Source organism: Oryctolagus cuniculus, chromosome 3 (genome assembly GCF_051225735.1).
Source record: "Oryctolagus cuniculus isolate XC-2025 breed Fujian yellow rabbit chromosome 3, ASM5122573v1, whole genome shotgun sequence".
In the NCBI taxonomy this organism is placed as follows: Eukaryota; Metazoa; Chordata; class Mammalia; order Lagomorpha; family Leporidae; genus Oryctolagus; species Oryctolagus cuniculus.
In genome coordinates, this window is record NC_142869.1 from 62766084 (window position 1) to 62783656 (window position 17573).

Consider the following 17573-nt stretch of genomic DNA (forward strand, 5'->3'; position numbering starts at 1 on the left):
AAAATGTTAACTAATGACAAGCATCCAAACCCAGCACGTAGAATGTTCTATTGCCTAAGTAGCTCAGTTCTTTCAACAAGTGAATTTGAAAAAATAAGGGGAATGTTCCAGATAAGGGACTTAAGAAATTCAATAACTAAATGAACTGTATGCATTTCTTTGGCTGCAATACAAATAAGCCAACTATAAAAAGGTAACTTAGAAGCAATTAGGGAAATTCAAACGTAGAATGAGTAGATGAAACCAAGGAATGAGTTTTCCTATTGTTGAGCGTGAAACATGACATTATGTTTATAGAAAAGCATGCACATTAAGAGTACAAACTGAAGAATGCAGAGCTACACACGATAGGATGTCTACTTCTAGTAACTTCAGGATAAAATGGAAGGGGTGGACAAATCTTGGTGTGTACCTATGGGAATGCACCAAATTATTTTCTTTTGCACAAGTTCAAAATTTTTCTAAATAAAATGTATTTTTAAAAATAGGAAAAAAACAACAAAAGAGAAATAGCTTCAGAAACCAATCCAAACTTCCCTTTACCCTACTATTTACACCTGAAACCTTCAACATTGACAATCTGCACCCGTTTTTTGTTTTACTAGTTACTTCTACATGTCTACTTTTACTGGATATGTATTTAATGTAGAATTCTTTTGCCAAAGTTGACCTAAATCTTTCAGACATTTGGTGACTAATTTTTCTAAAACATCCTCTATGAGGTTGGGAAAGACAACACTGAATGGAAGAGCTGGCTTGGAGCACAGACCTCCTCTCTGCACAGTTTCTGTCTTCATCCCTTGTTCCCATCCTTTTCTCTTCTAAAAAGCTGTTTATTGTCCATCTACTTGAAAGGTAGAGGAAGACAGTGAGAGAGCTAGGGCGAGAGAGAGAGGGAGAGAGAAAATCTTCCACCCATGACTGACTTCCCAAATGCCCACAAAAACCAGAGGTGGGTCAAAGTCAAGAGTCTGGAGCTCTGTCCTGCTCTCCCACATGGGTTACAGGGGCTGAAGCACTTGCGCCATCTTCTGCTGCATCCTAGAATGCATCAACAGGAAGCTGGATTGCAAGTCTGATATGGGATGTGGGCATTCCAAGTGGTGGCTTAACCCACTGCAGCACAACACTGCCCTTCCCCTTTGCCACCTGTTTTTTTTTAACTGAGAGAAAAGGATTTTATTTTTTGAGATTCTCTCACACACACACGCACACGCACACGCACAGGGAGCAAGCGAGAGAGAGAGCAAGCGAGAGAGAGGCAGAAAGAAAGGAGAGACAGAAAGAAACAGACGTCTCCCATTTGCTGGTTCACTCCCCCAATGCCCCAAACAGCCAGGGTGGACCAGGTTGAAACTAGGAGATGGAATCTGTGTCTCAAAGTGGTTGGCAACTACTGGAGTCATCACTGCTGCCGCCCAGGGTCTGCACTGGTAGAAGCTGGAACGAAACTGGGACTGACTCAAACCCAGGCACTCTGATACCGGCTGTGGACATCTTAATTGCTAGGCCAAGTTCTAAACCAAGAGAGAAGCAAATTTTGAGGTCTTTTCACTCTTGTACCCTGCAGAGAAGAGCTGATTTCTGGCCTGCCACCTCTCCCAGGAACTTGCTTTTCAGAATTTGGTGCCACCTGGACAGAAGAGGCTCTTTTCAACCTAAGGGAATACAAGGATAGGAAGAAAGAGGGCCAGGAAAATGGTGTCAGTAGCAACAATTCTCACTTGATATTGTCTGCATTTCCACTACTTGAGGGGGAATGGCCATCAAAACAGATAAAAAGGAGCAAACGTCAGCCTTCTTACCATGTTAGGGTGCAATATTATTTCTCCTCCAGTTTTTGCCTAACCATGTTATATTTGGTGTTTTGTTTACTCTTTTTAAAAACTGCCTTTCAATCAGCTCTATGTCAGTAACATCTCTAAGCCTTCCCTGCATATTTTCCACTTTTTCAGTCTTGGTTGTCATTTCCTCAGAGAATTCAGTGAAATGGAATGTAGAGTTGATACCAGAGCTCCAAGAAGAAGACACAAGGAGGCTTTCAGAAAGCATTTTTGAGCACACGTGTATATAAATTTTAATTTGTATGTCAGAAGAATAAAAATAAACAAATTTAATGAGAATATGAGATATCAATTACCTGAATTTCCCTTTTCAAAAAAGAGTTTAATTTCTTTCTCATACAGTCAATACAACTCAGCAAATATGAGGAAAGAAATTTGCAGGTAACTTATTTCCATGAACTTAAACTTGATAGTCAAAGAGATTCATGCACATTTCATTTTGGCAAGTGGTCAAGAGATCCTAGGAAACACTGACCCAAGATATTCCATGAGATAGGAGACAGTAATGCAGGCAGAAGGACACTGACCTACCCAACATAAAAATCCAATGCAGCCTTCTGTCCTGTTTGCTTCAACATTTAAAAATGGACACCTTAAAACCTGAAATCTATTTAAGTAAAAGGCACTACCATCTGGCATCTAAATGGGTTATAAGGAAACTTTTAAAATTTGTATGTTAAAACTTTAAGGAGACTTTTTTATATTAAAAATAAAGAACAATTATTTTGGGAGCAAGTCAGTTTCCCTGCATTTGAGGTTAGCTAATGCAAATAGAGAAGTCCTATATTCCCAGAAGGATGCCATGATTTGAAATGCTTCCATGGTTAATGTACTTAATTACCATATAAAAATTCAACTAAAAGAGCAGTCATTGGGTGCATGCCACTTTGGATGCCTGTATTCCATACAGAATTCCTAGTTCAAGTCCTGGCTCCAGCTTCCTACTAATGTGCATCCTGAGAGGCAGCAGTTGATGGCCCAAGTACTTGGGTTTCTGCCACCTACATGGGCATCCATGACACTGTGGGTATTTGGGGGTAAACCAACAGATAGAAAATCTGTGTCTACTTTGGCTTTCAAATAAAATGAAAATAAATAAATCAACTGTAAAAAGTTTGATTCAATATCCAGTTAACAGGAACATTACTGAGTGGATCTCATTTCACAACAACACACAGAGATCAGCAATGGGGAAGAGAGGTTCTGTGAGTACAAACCACTGGGCCTGCAGGCACCCCTGGTTCTGACGGTGGGATTCCTCAATGCCAAAAGTTCACACATATGTTGAGGTGAGGGCATCATATATTGCTCATTGGATCAGCCTGGTGTACAGAATGAGTGACAGACTAGAAAAGAGATTCTAAATCCTCCAGGTGTTACTCATAAAAAAGCCCACTCAATGCATCACTTTTACCTCCCTGGGACCAAAAGTGTCAAATGAGGCAAGGGAATGCGTAGGCCATGAAATTCCAGACTCCGTGATGACAGCCTCAGTGTGCAGAGAAACACATTCAGACTACATCACTGTGTAACCCGGATCTCCTAAGACCAATGGACACAGGCAAGCTTGGCAAGTGTTAATGTAATGCAGAAAGTCATTATTATCAAAGCTCATATATTTCACATAGAACAGGAAATGCTAAAACAATAGTGGAGAATAATCACAGTGTTATGCTGAAGTACATGCAAGTCACTGCATTGATGCTTAAAGTAGATCTCTTAAACTCAACAGCCTACAGATGCCAGGCAGATCCCATAACCAAGTAATATAGAAGTAAAGATCAGAAAACTGTAGTCCTTGGGAGAGTAATAAAACCAGACCTTTAATCTGTCAAGGGAAGATAGGTATCTGATTTTTTTTTAATATGAAGTTTCAAATGTCAGCAATTAATTTTTAATTTATTAAAATTTATTTTAAAGGTGTGTGTGTGTGTGAGAGTGAGTGAGTGAGACAGAGGAGGGGGTGGAATGGAGAGAGGGAGAAAAGGGTAAGTGAGAGAGAGTAACTATCTGCTGGTTCAATCAACAAACACCTGCAACTTTAGGGACAGATGCAATCCAGGTCTCCCACATGGGCGGGCAGGGACCCAAACATTTCAGCCATCACTGCTGCCTCCCCAATCCTCCAGGAAGCTGGAATCAGGAGCCAGAGCCAGAGCCAGAGCCAGGTATTGAACCTAGATACTCTGCTATAGGTTGCAGGTATCCTAATTGCTAGGCTAAATATCCAACTTGGTTGCTCCTCTTCCAGTCCAGCTCTCTGCTGTGGCCCGGGAGGGCAGTGGAGGATGGCCCAAGTGCTTGGGCGCCTGCACCCGTGTGGGAGACCAGGAGGAAGCACCTGGCTCCTGGCTTCAGATCGGCATGGTTCCAGCCGTGGCAGCCATTTGGGGAGTGAACCAATGGAAGGAAGACCTTTCTCTCTGTCTCTCTCTCTCACTGTCTAACTGTATCTGTCAAAAAAAAAAAAAAATTACACGCTTAACTGGACTACCAGTTTGCAAGCTCTGCTCTAAAATCTAGTTCTAAATAATGCATTAATAAATAAAGATCTGCTCATATCAGATACCAGAGATCATGCTAAGTTATTGAGTCCTGACTTCTACTATATCAAGAGGGACTGACCCATTCTAGAAAAGGGTGGGAGTGACATCAGCTTTCACGAAGAGCTCCTCAGATTGCATGTCTGACTGGTCATTTCCATGATGTCACCACACTCACCACGCTCAGGCAAAATGAAAGGTTGATTAGAGGGCAGGGAGCGTGCAAAATCTCCACGAGAGCACTAACGTCACAGACTCCTTCCCTCGGGATCACTCACCTTGAGAAAAGCAGACAGCTTTGGACAGCTAGGAGGAGGGAGTGTAAATTGCAAAGACCAATCTCACTGGGCTTATGGTACAGAATGGAATTTATAATGTGGCTCTGAAAACAATAAATATAAATATCAATATAAATATCAAGACTGACTAGTACTGTACTAGCCATTTCAGTCTCACAGGCAAAGAGAAAACAACTGTTTACTATGAAAGATTATAAAAAGTGTATATATTCTACAACCCTGCATGAGTGTGTGCATATGTGTATATATACAAAGAAAGCAAGGATAGCATTTTGACCATTTGAAGGTTTAGGTCTGCAAGTTCTTTACTCAAGAGAAGGGTAGTGTCTTAATTCCACATGAAGCCAACTTTCAGATAAAAGATTAACAAAGAGTTTTGCATATTTTTCTACTTTTTATCCTTAAATCAACATTTCACTAGGATGGCTAAACATAAGGAGGATTATGATGCATTATTTTAAGATATGATATGCAAATAAAATATATAAAGAAACATCTTCCCGTAGTGTGGTTATGTCTTAGAATCTTTTGCTATTATTAGGCACTGCCTAATCTAACCCTGCTTTTGGCTTTAGGCTTGTACCTGGGAGCCGGAGTCTTCTGGGTCAGTTTTATGGTCAAAGCTGTCTCACAGCTGTTGATCCTCAGCTGCCTCAGATGCAGCTTTTCTCCCTGGACCCGGCTGTCTCAACCCTTCTGGGGCTCTCTGGGTGGCTCCTTAATGTCCTTTTGTTGTTTTTCCAGCAAGGGGCAGGACCTGGTAAAGAGAGATTACTGTCACACAACACGTTTCCACAGAACTTCCGAGAGTCTCACTGCACAGCTGCCTGGGGCCACTGAGAAAAGTCCTCCTGGTTTACATTTTGAAAAGAAAGCTCATCCAGGAAGTTGTCTCATCCTTTTCCCTCCTTTGCTCAGCTTTATGTAATTCCAAAGACATAACCATTGACCTCCTGAGCAATCAGTAACATTACAATTCACCTTTTACCCAGAGTCTGGAGTAAGAGAACCATCAACTGACACAACAAATATTTCCTAAGAGGAGAAAAGTATATTTTTCTAGAGCCCTCTGATGAAATGTAAACCTCACTAGGGTTTTCAAAAACACTAAGCGTGAAGTGCTGTCATCACACTTGCACACAAATGCACAATTTCTGGAGTTCTGACAAGGACCAATTAATAGTATGTAATTTGCCTTACAAGAGTGGAACTGTTGCCAAACTCCTAGAATAATCCCCTAGCACATAGAACTGAGTATGCTAAGAAAGAATACCGTTTTCACCTTGACATAATTCCTGAGAAAGCAAAGAAATAGTACACCATGATTAAATAAATACGTTCACCTTAAGGAAAAAGAAAAACCTGACAAGTAATCCAAAGCTGAAGCTATATTACTCTCTGATCCTGAAACATTAACAGCAGTTTTTCCTGTTAAGCCATAAACCTCTAGAGCAGGTTCGTGTATTCAAAAGATAGCTTTAAAAATAACTTCTCAGGATTGATTTTTTTAAAAGCCTATTCATTCACTGTATTTTAGTTTTTCTCTTCTTGCTTACAGAGGCAACGAAAATGCATGCTGAGGCATGCCAGCGTATGCACACACACATCCTGAAAGACTGTGACTTACTGAAACTGCCAGGGATATATGTCTACCCACCATTCGATGCCCTGACTGTTCTTTAAGAACCACCTTCCTACAAAAAAGTGCTATCAATAACTTCTAGCTACTAAAAATACTCTTCTAATTTTTGGTGTGTTGTAATAAGACAATTCAATGTATCTTATAGGTCCTAAATAAAATTTAACTGATGGTAATGATGCTGACACAGAAGAACTAAGGTTAGGGCTTAGCAAGTCTATTTCTGTATACTTGGCATCAGTTTTTTATTTTCTGCAGACACTACTTATCTATGCTCTCTAAATCACAGGACACAGAGCTTAACTGGTCATCTACAAAGACTCCCCTTACAACCTCTTCATTGCTCTTTCCTATAAGGGCTTCTGCCAAGCTTTGGAAAAGGAGAGGGCCCTGAAAAAGGAGGAAGAAAGAAGAAAAAGAATGGTGACAGCCCTTGGTGCTGTCCTGCAGCTCTTTTTGCATGCTCCCACTCCCATTGTTCTGCCCTAGTCTTATTCTCCACAACTCCTACGCATCCTAATGTGTTAAGTGTGAAGGTCAAGGAGAATAGGGGACAGCGGGGTAAGATGAAGGTTTCTTCTTCCTTCTGTGTCACCCACTAAGAAGCAGCAGAGGGAAGGGAGAAGGCAGGGCGAAGCTCGCGACCCATATCTGAAGAACTTCCCTTCTGTGGGTGTCCTCACAGTCTACATTAATCAGTCCACAGCCCAAGGAACATTTTCCCACCTCTCACTTCCCTCCTCCTAATAGTCTTTGCCAATATATCCTTCCAAATTAAGCTCAAAACCACAACTCCCAACTTCTTCATTGACCTTCCCAATTGATACTTTTGGTCAACTGTAGCCATGTAAGGCTGTTCTAGTCTGCAGCTTATGTGCTTATGCTTCTTACCTCAGCTGCCAGGCGGCCTATGCTCTGGGAAGCAAGGGCCAGACCCAGCTCCCCACACACACTGGGTGTGAGGGTTAAAAATTCAAATTTACAAAGATTTTATCTATATAGACTCTTGCAAAGAACTAATCTATTACTGTCCACTTTGCTATTAAGAGCACAGCAGTGTACATTTCTACACTGTGTGCACAATTCAAGAAATAGGAATTCTGGTTTGCTTTGGAAATAATGTTCATGTGGACATTCTGTACAACTTTCACAAAGACAACTGCCAAGATAAAGTGTAATGCCTTCTTTAATCTTCAGGGGGACGGAGTACCTTGGTTTCAAAATTACCAACACAATTACCTGGTTCAGACAAAATCCATCATCTCTGATAGTTACTCAGGCCAGGAATATTAGGAATAGATGTCTAACTGAGCTTAAAAATTTTCATCAGGGCAGATAGGTTTATACGTCATACTCACATTCCAAATTTCCAGGTGACTGGTATATTAAGTTCTGTTTAAGAACCACGGAGCTCAAGAAGTGGCAACTCAACTTTTTAAATTAAGAAACTGCACAGGGTCTTGTTTTACCTTGCACACAAATGCCACATAGGGCAGAGGTCCAAAGGTGAGAAGCTTATAAAGTTCAAGCTGATTACTCCTTGTGACAACACACACACTGAAGATTAATTCCTAGAGTGTTAATACACTCTGAAGAAGTGGTGAACTTCTTTTACAGAGCAAGGCCAAAACCGATGCTTTCTTAGAGCATATCTGGTTTTAATCAATGCACACTGACAAAAAGAATCATGTTCTAATTTAGTGATACCCTCTGCTGAGCAAACACCTCCCAATATCCTCCTCCTTAACATGATAGTAATTAAAAGTTGGAAGTTGGAAGCGTTTGAAAGATTGATTTGAACAAATCTCCCACAATAAGCAATGCTCAAGTAGGAATCACTGGGAAAATCTCATTCAGAAAACTTAGTGATTTGGCATTGTTCTTCTGAATGGCTCATTCAGGAAGCAAATCATCCATTATCTTTGCAGCAGAATTTTTCCTCTAAGTCGTGTGATTAATCCTCCCATGGCCTGAGTTCTGCCCACCACATATTGTATTCTTGTCTAGCGCACTCCCCACATGTTTTTCTCATTTCCTATCCAAGCCCACCAGGGACTAGACTGCCCCATGTAGTGAATAAGCTCATGGACATGATGAAAAATGGAGACAGGATAAATCAAGCTGCATTCCTTGGCAAAACATCAAAGAAAAGCAAAGACAGTAAAGACAACCAGAATGACTAAAAGAATATGCACATAAATTAAGTAATCTACACAGACAAATGAATTTCATGATGAAAACAAGAGGCGAGACCCTTTTGACTGTTTTCTATACATACATGGCTCAGTGGTTTCATTTCCCATCATTTCCACAAAAGAGGATTGGTCTTTACTTAGGGCTAAGCATCCTACATTGTTTTTTCCATATAACTGTAGCTCAAAACATAGTACATGACCTTTCTTCATTGTCTTGCTTACTTTGTCTACTGCTGCAGCTAACTACATTAGTTGTTGAAAAGGTCATTGTTTTGCTTTTTTCACTAGCAGAAATGTTTAGACAAGAAACTGATATTTCTCTGTGATAATCCCAAGAACACTGAGGACTTCTACACTGTATCTAAATCCCTAGAGGATGTATTTTAGTGCCACAACCTGATAACTTTTACAGAAATAGGCTGTGCTGGGTTAACTTCCCTGAAGCTGAAAAACACAGCCCCCAGTCACTATCACCTAACAACTACTGTGGCCATCTTAAATGACTGAAGTGTATAGGACTTTTTTTATGTGATATTAATTAATTTTTTGACAGGCAGAGAAACAAAGAGAGAGACAGATATACAAGGATCTCTCCCAGCTTTTATTTCACTCTCCAAATGCAAGCAACAATCGCCGTTAGTATTTTCTTACTAGGTCAAGTGCTCATTTATACAAGATTCATATCCTATGAAATTATCTAATCTCATTAGTATTACTATATGTGTTAGAAATTAAAATTCACCAGCTGAAATAACATATCAGAATATTCATGTCTGTCATTAAATAATGGTTGATTTATCCACTCAACAGTAAGTCAGCTGTGATGTTTATTTTATTTTTTATTTTTTTATTTTATTTTTTTTTATTATTATTTTTTTTTGACAGGCAGAGTGGACAGTGAGAGAGAGAGACAGAGAGAAAGGTCTTCCTTTGCCGTTGGTTCACCCTCCAATGGCCGCCGCGGCCAGCGCGATGCGGCCGGCGCACCGCGCTGATCCGATGGCAGGAGCCAGGAGCCAGGTGCTTTTCCTGGTCTCCCATGGGGTGCAGGGTGATGTTTATATATAAACATCAAAACCAGATACATAAGAAGATCTATAAATGTAACAACTGACAAAACAAGCTCCTTCCCTTAAGGAACTTAGAGTTTTGCCATAGAAAATGGGAATAGGTATGTGCATAATCTTTTTAAATTACAAAAGCAGAAAATGTACTCTGGCTATTTATGGCATAGAAATTCTAGCTTGGAGTTTGTGGGCTGGAAGGGAAGTAGATCAAAGGAAGTTGTTCAAAAGAGGAGGTATTTGAAACATGAGTAGAGTCAGACAGGAAATGGACAAGCAGACATGAATAAAGGGGCTGTTCAAACAGTAAGAAAAGCACATGAAAATCAAGAGATGGGAAAGTGTAGTCTGAAGTTCTGGTGTTCTGAACTTAGCATACAGAAAGTGGAAAGTGTGGGAGAGGAAGCTGGAGAGGAGTTTGGGATGGTGTGACAGCGCTTACCTTCTGGGCAGGACCAGGAGTGCAGTTCAGAACATGGAGTCATAAGACCAGGCTTCGGGGAGGCAGGTTCAGCAGCAGAGCAAACTGAAGAAAGAGGCCAAAGAGACCCGCAGAAGAACACATTAGCAGCTCAGAAGGGACCTCTCAGCTGAAGGCAGAGTGGGCAAAAGGGACGAACTTCTACTCAACAGGACAAAACGTGAGCCCATACAGTCTCATGTATTTCTTGTCTTACCCAAATAATCAGCAGAAAGTAAAACACATTCACGTTTTCATAACCATGATCCAGGTAAAAATAAGACACACTCCTCCCTCGGATCTGCTGGGAATTGGTCTCAGAATATCATACTATTGTGGGGGGGATGCTCAAGTCATTATATAAAACATCATAGTATTATATATACATAACCTATGCGTATCCTCCTGCATTCTTAAAATCATCTCTGGATATTAATGTAAATGACAAAAATGTCATACATATTCAGTATGAATACAATTCTTTTACACAAATATTTTCAGTCCATGGTTGCATGAATCTGCAGATGTGGAATCTGAAGCTAATATAGACAATATGCTGAAAAACTCAAATAATTGGCCTAACACAAAATGCAATTTTCTCCAGCTGTTAAGTTCCTATGATCTATCCTGGTTCCCAGATATTTCGTTTGTATCCAACTTAGTTCAACTTGATTTGTAGGTTAGGGAAAGTACTTTATTTCTCCAAAGGCTAAAGGTTGAGTATAGGAAAGACTTGGGACCAACCTATTCCATATTCAAAGAAATTTACCCTCTAATTAAACAGCTTTGTTAACACTGAAAAAAAGTTCAGATGACTATCACACAGGCAAGAATTCAGAGAAACTTAAAGAAACCTACAATTGTACCATTCCCTTCACAACTTCTGTTTTATATCCAAAGAACAAATAGTATCGAAACCACTCAATGGTTCTGTTGCTGTTGAATATTTTTTTTTTAAAAAGAAACTCATATCTCCAAAGCATTGAAACATGATGAGGATATGTCATAACCTGAAATTAGTACACTCCAGAGTCAACACTCATCAATCTTTTTCTATGAAAGTACATGAGGCAGTGTGGCCCTCCACTCTACACATTTGATGTCCTCACTCAACTTTGCTATTGTAGAAGGAAAGTCACTATAGACACTGTGTAAATGAACAAGCCTGGCCGTGTTCCAATGAAACTCTACTGACAAAAAGTAGTAGGCTACCTATGGCCCTTGGACTCTGGTTCCTGATACCTGCCTAGCAACCAGCCAGCTGTGACAACGAGGTGTGATTTTCATGGTTCTTTGCTCCTTCAGGTGCATAACTCTGATAAAGTGCTAAAATTTTTTTTTCTCCAAAGAAAATTTCCAGTACTAATAGAGTGATAGAAAACAGGGGCAGGCATTTAGGATAGTGCTAAGGACACCTCTTGGGACACCTCTGCATCCTATGTAAGAATGCCTGCTTTGAGTCCTGGCCCTGCTCTGGATTCCAGTTTCCTGCTAACGCTCTGGGAGGAGCAGGCGATAGTTTAAGCAGTTGGATCCCTGTCTCCCATGTAGGAGATCCGGGCTGAGTTCCTGCTCCTGGCTTCTACCTGGCCCAGCCCTGGCTATTACAGGCATTTTGAGGAGTAAACCACTGAATGGAAGATCTCTCTCTCTGCCTGTCTCTACTTCTCCTCTCCCCCTAAAAAAAAAAAGTTAACAAAATGGAGAGGTTCTAAACAAGTGATGGATCCAAGGAGATAAAGAAGTTTTGCATAAGTTAAAAAGATAATGTAAAATCTGGTGTGCTCTCAGATCCACTGCCGGAAGAGTTCAACATATACTCTGTGTGGAAATGGGAAACAACGCATGAAACCATTTCAGGGAGCACTATAACAAATGCCCAAATTGTTCATTCATTAAGAGAAAACTTCAGGGGAAGTTTAAACTATTACATAAAAATGGTCAAGAAATGAATGAATATTGACAATATTTATATTAGAGGAAGCCAGAGAATTTGCAAATGTATGAAAATATCAGACATATTTCATTCACGAATTCCGCTGGTTATTGACTTGTTACAGTCTGAGAAAAAGTAAAGAATACTATTATTAAAGCTTACTAATCTAGCCGGCGCCGTGGCTCACTAGGCTAATCCTCCGCCTAGCGGCGCCGGCACACCGGGTTCTAGTCCCGGTCGGGGTGCCGGATTCTGTCCCGGTTGCCCCTCTTCCAGGCCAGCTCTCTGCTGTGGCCAGGGAGTGCAGTGGAGGATGGCCCAGGTGCTTGGGCCCTGCACCCCATGGGAGACCAGGAAAAGCACCTGGCTCCTGGCTCCTGCCATCGGATCAGCGCGGTGCGCTGGCCGCAGTGCGCCGGCCGCGGCGGCCATTGGAGGGTGAACCAACGGCAAAGGAAGACCTTTCTCTCTGTCTCTCTCTCTCACTGTCCACTCTGCCTGTCAAAAAAAAAAAAAAAAAAAAAGCTTACTAATCTATACTTAAATCTACAGAGTTGACAAAAATGACTTAAACTCACACCTGCTTACTGATGCTGTCACTAACTTACCATGGAAAGTGATTCTGCAGTGCTATGACCTGTGCAAGTCTCTTCACTTCTCTGTGCCTCAGGTTCCACCACTCTACATGTGGCTCTCTGGGGGAGCTGAGGACTGAGCAAATTAATTGAGTGGTGGGCAGAACAAGTCAGGCATGCATAAGGCAGTGATATGCTGTCACGCTGCTGCGGCTCCTCTCCCCCGGACTCTTTTCCCCAAGTTGGATTTGTTGGTTCTTCCTCTTTCACCCTGTCCATCTCCCAGTCTCCTCCAGGTGGCCCTGTCTCACTCCAAGGACTCCAACACTCACCACTCTACAACCGCTCTTCCCAATGCTGACCCCTTCTCCACACTGCATTTCTGGACATGTGCACTGAAATATCTCAGGGACACCTAGAACTCATGTGTTGACAATTCAAGTCCATCATCTTTCTATCCTGACCCCTTCCTCTCTTTGCATTCTTGAGTTTATGACATCATAGCAAGCAACGGTGATTCAAGAACTCCACAGAAAAATGGAATTACAAGATATTGAGAATTTTCCATGTACTTTCTGGTATCTAAAACCACACCAGAAACTACAGTTACTTTTTCATTTCTTAATTTGTAGATTCCTTGATTTGCGGATACAATTCTAAGAACATAATTATATTCCTTTCCTCCCTCCCTTCATCTCTCCCCTCTCTCCCTCCCACCCTCTTTCCTTCTCCCTTTCTTTTTTTAGTTTTTGAGATAACATAGTTTAAATTGATATTCCTGTAAAAAGGCCCAATACTTCACCAAATAAGAAGTACAACAAGTAATAAGCAAAAAGACCTTAATTTAGTGGGAATATGACAATGGCCACAAACAGATATTGAATGGAAAAATGACCATTTCACTCATATACAATAAATTTTAAGCTAATCACAAATCATTAAAACTATAATAGTATAACATAATTAACCAATGGTTTGACAAAGGTATAAAACAAAGTTTTACAAAACTATATATGCAGCAATATGTATAGACATATTTCTTTTTTTCTTCATTTCATTTCTTTACTCCCAATCATTCTCTGTCCAAGCCATCTTTGTCATCAGTGAGATCTTTCTTAAAATGTTCACTAGACCTTGTTATTCTCTTGCTCAATTATATTCTCTATTGCTTGGGGAAAGGAGTCTTTGAACTTATAGGTGAGCTTCAGAGACTGGAATCCCTCTGAAATTGGGTACAAAAATTTGTGTGTTCTCAATTTAAAAAGAAAGAAAAAGGTCATGGAATCTATCTGCTATGGTTTGAATGCTTGCTCTCTCCAAAACTCAGGTGGCCACCGTGATGATACTGAAACATGGGACCTAAATTGGTGCTTAATGTATAAAGGCGGAGCCCTTGTGGATTAGCCAGTCTGTGGCACTCTGTTACAGCAGCCCAGATCAGAATAAGACATGGCCCTAGAGGACGATTTAACAACTGTTTAGCAGGGTACAATCTGCATAAGTTGCATCTTAGTCACACTCATATCTGAAACTTACTGCCTATCTCAGATACACTGAACGTTGTATTTTCCTCCAACCCTGCACACTGAATGCCATTTCACCTCTCCAAGTCTCTGCGTATGTTGTTCCCTCCATTTGCAAGGTTCTTCTCTGCCTGTTAAACACTTGCACATTCTTTAAATCCTAGCTCAAATCTCAAGTGCCGCATTTAGGAAGCCCTGTCCAGTAGTAGTACTATGTGTGTTCAACAAAAGGAATGTGGAATAGATTTCTGGAATATCTGTATAGAATAACAAGGGTCTGAAATTTCTTAAATTCAAAGCTTCAGGCTACACAGAATAAACAGCTATAAAGTTTTGGAAACACATTCTATTTAATTAAATTCAAGGATATTCTTACTTGCATTTTAATGAGATCAAGAGTAAAGATCAGGTGCCCAGCTGCCTAGGTTGGAATCCTGATTGAGCCAATTACTAGTAATGGCCATGGGCAAGTTGCAGGACTCCTCAGGTCTTCTGTTCAGTGATGTATAAAGATGCAGAGAGTAACAATACCCACCCTTTAGCATTACTCTGAGGATTAAATAAGTAAAGATGTACAGCACTTAAAGCCATGTAAGTGCATTCCATTCATGTAATTATTTATTGAAATTCAGGACTAAAGGTTGCAAGATAATCATGGAGCAAAAGAAATTGACCTTGCCCGCACAAGCCTCAAGCTTTCGTCAAATGAGTTGACTAGCCACAGACCACTGACGAAGATGGCCCTCTTCACTGATGTTTTACATCAACTGAAAAATGACTCAAGCCTATTAGATAAAATCCTTCCAGTAGTCTCCAATGGCTAAAAATATCTCCCCAAAATATTTCCAAGGCATAGCACAGGTATACTAATATGATTCCTTTGACTAGAAAAGAGCCAGAGCTGCTTTCCTGGGCAGCAAATCAAGATTACCTCCTTGCTTACCAAGTGCCCGACATGAAAGGAAAATCCTTCAGTAGGAAACTGGGAAGACAAGGGAGCACAATGACTCAGCTTCCAAACAACCTAGTGTCTTGTTTGCCAGGGAAATGGAATATTAGGTATTAACACCACCCACTTGGCTAAAAAATAGTTGTAACATGTAGATGCTACCATAATTGAACCTGAGAAGGAATCAAAAGATGTGCCTGCTATTTGCAGTAGACAGTGACTATCTGAATGCTACAGTCCCATGATGGTTTGAGCTCTGCCCCTCTCAGAAATGTTCAGCCCCAAAATCTGACTCATACTATAATTTTTTCAGTTGTGTCAACAGTATTGCTTTTGTCCCCTTGACAGCACAAAAGATCACTTCATTCTTTATGAATGGCATAATCAAACTTTAGGCTAGAACACTAGTTAATAATGAAACCAGGGAAAAAGAAACTAAATCCAGGTTTCTAAGCCCATGTTGGAGTTCTTCCTTGGTAAAATTCCAACCAAATTTCCAACTTTATCGCCCATGATAATGCTTCTAGAAATATTTTTTAAAGATTATTTATTTATTGTTTAAATATTTATTTATTTGAAAGAGCTATAGAGAGGGAAGAAGAGAAAGCGGGAGGGAGGAGAAGAGAAAAAGAGAATGAGCTCATCCATTGGTTCACTCCCCAGATGGCCTCAGTGGACAGGGCTGAGCCAGGCCAAAGGCAGGAGCCAGGAGCTTCTTCCAGGTCTCCCACGTGGGTGTAGGGGCCCAAGCACTTGGGTCATCTACTGCTGCTTTTCCCAGGCTATTTGCATGGAGCTGGATCATAAGTGGAGCAGCTGGGACTTGAACCAACACCCACATCAGCACGCCACCAGCAGCCACATCACCAGCCCCCTAGAAATCTTTATAAAAAAGGAACTTCTTAAGCCGGCGCCGCGGCTCACTAGGCTAATCCTCCGCCTGCAGCGCCGGCACACTGGGTTCTAGTCCCGGTCGGGGCGCCGGATTCTGTCCCGGTTGCCCCTCTTCCAGGCCAGCTCTCTGCTATGGCCAGGGAGGGCAGTGGAGGATGGCCCAAGTGCTTGGGCCCTGCACCCCATGGGAGACCAGGAGAAGCACCTGGCTCCTGCCTTCAGATCAGCACGGTGCGCTGGCTGTAGTGCGCAGGCCTCGGCGGCCATTGGAGGGTGAACCAACGGCAAAGGAAGACCTTTCTCTCTCTCTCTCTCTCTCTCTCTCTCACTGCCCACTCTGCCTTTCAAAAAAAAAAAAAAAAAAAGGAACTTCTTGCAATTCTCCAATCATACCCACACTTTGGCTATACTGTGTGTATCCTCTAACTAGAAAAGTTTCCCCTTCTCCAAATCTAGTCCCATTCTTCCTTTCAGACCCTGTGTGGATGACAGGAAGCCATTCATTACGGCTCAATAGAAGTAATTCTCCAGATTGTTAACTTTCATAACCCTAGCTCAGCACCTCATGGACTTCTCTCAGTCCTTCTGAGCAGAACTATCGACACAGGTGTCTTTTCTTTTGAGACTGGATGCTCTTTGAGGGTAATTCTCATATCTGTTCCATCTTTAGAAGCCCACCTACTTACAAATGGGAATATTTGCGTATGGCAGGTGTTCATACATTTTGCTAAATCATGCAAGGAAGAGCTAAAGTGCACTAAAGATCATCATACCAATAATTAAATCAATTGGATAGACAAGCTGTGCTGAAGAAAGGCATTAGTTTAAAAAGACATAAAAAAAAAATAACCCTTGTTTTCTTGTGAAACAAACTAAGAGTAGAGAATTTCAAGGCTACTTGCAGGGCAATGAAACCACCATTTATATTGACTACCCAGTGATTTGCCAGCCACTACAACGACTAATAGTGGCTCATTAAAAACTTCCCTTGGCCCTTACTGTAACTGATAATATACTTCCATGTTAAGTAACTTGTAATATAGTTTCTCCTCTCCTCCTCTTCAGACTCAAAATACTGCTTGCATCTGACCTCTGTGTATTTTGTAATTTCAATAGTCACCTCCAATATGCCTTAAACTCTAAATATCCAAGGACAAAAATGCGATATTAGAGAATGTAACACACAACAGAGTCCCAAAGTGCCAAAACTAGGGAAGGATTAACAAAGGAACCTGCAAGTCTTCACGTTCGGGTACTACCGGGCAGAAGTTCACAAGTCCTAACCTGCTGTTGGTACTACTTGACATACTTACTGGATCCCAAAGCAGAGGCTGGCTTCGCTCTCATTTAAAGCTCTAGCAGTTCACTGTCTGCAGCCCTATGTTCACAGATGACATTTCATTGACTATTCAGTTCACAAACTGTTACGGAAATGACTTTCAATATGTGCTCTTAGACATAATTTTCCTAAACCCCAAATCCTGAAAGAATAAACAACATAAGTGCTAAGCCCAGACTCTTACATGGATGTCCTGACTTAAATTGTGCTAACGGGTAGCCTCTGTTAAGTGCTCTATCTGAAAGCATTCATATCAATGACACCTGGAACATTCAGTCTCGGGTATCACGTTCTTTGTGTCTCTTGGATTACT

General features: G+C 41.1%; 1 protein-coding gene across 22 annotated transcripts in view; it reads right to left on the reverse strand.

Annotated features, from left to right (window-relative positions):
- OSBPL6 (oxysterol binding protein like 6) overlaps positions 1–17573 on the reverse strand; it is a 216441-nt gene that overhangs the window by 110944 nt on the left and 87924 nt on the right. For 12 of the 22 annotated variants that reach the window (XM_070070614.2, XM_070070607.2, XM_070070613.2 and 9 more), the window contains exons 2-3: positions 10027–10110; positions 5270–5443 (exon numbers count right to left, since the gene is read on the reverse strand). The exons of 2 other annotated variants lie outside the window; for them this stretch is intronic. The gene's annotated coding sequence lies outside the window, so the exon portion shown is untranslated. Of the gene's footprint in view, positions 1–4665; positions 4770–5269; positions 5444–10026; positions 10111–17573 lie in introns of all 22 variants that reach the window. 8 more of the 22 variants (XM_089328088.1, XM_070070615.2, XM_070070605.2 and 5 more) reach the window with 2 other exon arrangements.